We start from the raw sequence: 3,898 nt of genomic DNA, 5'->3' as shown, positions 1-3,898 counted from the left end.
ATCAACCTATCTTTGAACCAATAAAGTTACAAAGTGGGCCCCACCTGACGAGTGGTTCGAGTCTTTACGCTTGTGAAATTTGTCGTGTGCGGGAAGAGGGTAGCGGAGCGTGTGGAGGCTGGAATGCACTTCAACGTTCTTTTATAAAAAAACAAAAGGTCCACAGTACCGAGCACACTTAGTGGTGGAAAGAATCGGTCCCACCGTCGAAATGACTGGACGTAAACGTTTTATTTATTTATTTATTTATTTTTTGAACACACGCACACACACCACCACACACTCACGCCGTAGTGGAATTTCACCACGTACTCGAACCCTTAACCAGGTGTTGAAACTCCCGAGAGTCCACCACCGGACGTAAACATGAATTGGAACAACGCGGTCCCAAAGATGACAAGTGGTGCACGAGTCCTCCTCCTATTGTACACGTGGCAAGGCTAATTACCGATGGTCCACTAAGCAGGTAGCCCCCCTTCGGACCCACAGTTCAAAAACCACACTCTATTTTGCCCAGTTGAAGGCCACCAATTGCACCTCCGTTGCACATTCAATTTATGTGGTTTTCTAATCATGGGTAATATATGATGGGGACCATAAATCGGATGAGGATTGCCAGCGACACCCTCTAGAAGCTAAAGGTTCCACCGTAATGTTTGTAAGAAATTAAATTTACTCATTCATCATGGTAGCTTATGTTACGATATGAAATACGGAAAACTGTAAAATCCTTTTTGCATGATGTCCATGTGCTGAGAAGCTAAGTAGGCATACCACAATATTTCTGATAAATCCACTCCGTTCATCTGTTTTAACAGATCATGTTAGGTTATGAGCCCAGAGATGATGTAGATCAAATATTCAAATGGGCTGCACGTCAGGAAACAGTGAAGATTGAATGTCCACGGTTGAAACATTTTTAGGGAGACAACAGTTTTAGATCAGGGTAATATTTTTGTGTTTTCAGTTCATCATCATAATAAGAATGACCTTATGAATGGTTTAGATGACATATAAACATCATGGTGAACCCAAGGAGGTTCTTATGAATGGTTTAGATGACATATAAACATCATGGTGGACCCAGGGAGGTTTCAACGGTGGTAGGTATTTTCTTTACACACTTTTTCCTATAATATGGCCTACCTGAGTTTTTATCTGCATATTTTTTCGCCCAGTTCTTAGAATGATCCAAATGGACGGGATGGATTTCTCCCAAACATTACGGTGGGTCAGACAGTTTCTGACCGCAAGAAGTTCATGTAACATGGTGTCGAACGCAATCTGCTTCCCCATAATTCAGGCCTGCCTAATGTACGGTGGGATGGGCTTAATCGTGATTCAACAAACATAGAGTCATCTTCCGTATCATTCCGAGAAAAACTTTGATTATCTGGAAGAGTATTATTGAGCCAAAAATAACTCTTATTTACTGGCCTAAGTATTTGATTGGTGAACATTTATTGGATGGTTAAAATTGATAAAGGAAAAAATTTAATGGTCTTATTTGAAAAACGAGTGTCCAAAAATGATATAAACTATCTTAAAGACAGTGGGTTAAAATTTATTGGGTTTTATTTAGTTTAATATATGCCACGTGTAACGTTTCTAAGTGCCTGCATATCGAGCGTCGTACGCAGCCGAGGTATCAAATGCCTCTTCATTTCCTTCCTTGTTTTCAAACTCGTAATAATCACTCCACATCTCATCTGGGAAACGGGTTGGCTACTCCCCTGGCTGATGGTCGGTGCACTGTGGGCCCCACCATGATTTATGTGTTTCATCCATGCCGTCCATATATTTTTTTAGATCCTTTTATGCTATGAAACCAAAAATGAGGTATACCTCACTCTCAAATGAACCACATTACAGGAAATAGTGTTGAATGAAGGTCGACCATTAAAAACTTTTTGGGGGCCATGAAAGTTTTGGATCAAGCTGATCATTGTTTTTTTACCTTAATCTGAGTCTGTGTGACCTAATCAACAGATTGGATGTCAAATAAATAGTACATTGGGCATTAGGAGGATTTAAATGGTGGATATCCAATAACTATTGTTTTCCTGTAGTGTGGTCCACCCGAGACTTATATCCCTTAAATTTTTGGGATAAAGCTCTAAAATGATACGTAAAAATGGATGAAAGACATACATCATGGTGGGGCCGACAGACCACCGATCACCAGCCACGGGGCTGGTGGTAGGGGGAGTAGCCAATCCGTTTCCTCTCATCTGGGCCCATTTTCGCCGAAGCGGATTAAATCCGGACCGGCTTCACGGAGTCGGTGCAGCCCTTACGTGGGTCCACATTCATGGATGTATTCTGTATCCACTCTCTCCGCGTGGGGCATGAATAATATTATAGAAAGCAGCGGTAATTGTACACCCATTATTAAAATCTTCTTAGGACCCAGTTCAATATTTCTATTTTGTTTATTTTTCATCCAACCTGTTTATAAGGCCGCATGAACTTGGATGAAGGTAAAAACAAATTATCAGATTGATCCAAAAGTTTTGTGGCCCACCATAAGTTTTTAATGGTCAATAACCACGGTTTCTCATGGCATGGTCTATTTGAGATTTGGATTTATTTATAGTTATTATTATTATATTAAATTATTTGAAAAAACGGATGGATGGAATGGATATACAATAAATATATATATATATATATATATATACATCAAGGTAGGCCCACGGGAAGGGCCTCACTGTCTTGGATAAGGTGGTGAGGCCAAGGCCGCACCTTTTGCCCGAGAAATGATCAGAGTGGTGCCATGTCTTCTTTGACACGTGTAGGAAATCTGGTCCGTAAAAAAGATAGGCCCCGCCACAAATATCATATGATGTGATGATTGTGCAAATAGGCTCATCAATAGATCAACAGATACATGTTATTCTTTATCGTTGGATGTACACTGATTTCGATTTTGTTGTCTAACTGGTGATTTTATGAGCCAAATTTTTACTATTAGGGATACTAATGAATTTACAACGGTTTAAACGGTCCAGATTTCTTAAAAATACCCAATGTAAGCGGAAACAAAAAGGCGTAGTACCATGAGCTTTCAGTGCTGATGATTTCTCCTACAACCCGCGGAAGTACATCGCGCACCATGCCCTAAAAAATAGGGGAGAAATTTACCACTGAAAATGCCACCTTTTATGCGGCGTCTTTTCAAAGCGCTTCCAAACTTTACTTTCCTAAAGTAAACCATTCTGTACGGGCACATTATTTGCAGACGGAAATGCCCTTGCATTCACGAAAGATAGCTACGGATTATAAGCGTAGTGATAGGCATTATGCCACCATGAATGTAAGGGTATTTTCGTCTGTAAATAGTGTGTCCGTACAGACAAGTTTACTTTGGGAAAATAAAGTTCGGGAGCGTGTTGAAAAGACGCCGGGTAAAAGGTGACATTTACAGATATCTCTGTGCTCGGGTCTGTGTGGGGCTATAGAGATGTCCAAGACAAATCCACACCGTCCATCTGTTTTGAAATATCACAGTAGAACAGGATTCTAAAAATCCAGGCGGATCCAAAACTCACACGGGTCATACCACACCAAAAAAGTGGGGATTGAAGGCCTAGCAATGACGGAAGTTTTGTACCAGGATGATATTTGTTCATGCAGTTTATCTGAGTGGCAATAATTCTACAAAAGGTTTGGATGGCATATAAACATCATGGTAAGCTACAGGAAGGCTTCAACCATGGACTTTCTATTCCAGATGTTTTGCTGGTGTGGTCCACATGAGCTTTTGATTAGATTGATTCTTATCGTGGTCTTTCAAAAACGGATGAACGGAGTGGATTCATCGCGAACATCTATGTGAAACCCACATAGTCCCGGGCACAGAGATATATCTGTGCCGAGGGTCACAGGCAATCCGCTC

Source organism: Magnolia sinica, chromosome 3 (genome assembly GCF_029962835.1).
Source record: "Magnolia sinica isolate HGM2019 chromosome 3, MsV1, whole genome shotgun sequence".
NCBI classification, from domain to species: Eukaryota; Viridiplantae; Streptophyta; class Magnoliopsida; order Magnoliales; family Magnoliaceae; genus Magnolia; species Magnolia sinica.
Note: the sequence above shows the minus strand (reverse complement) of the source record.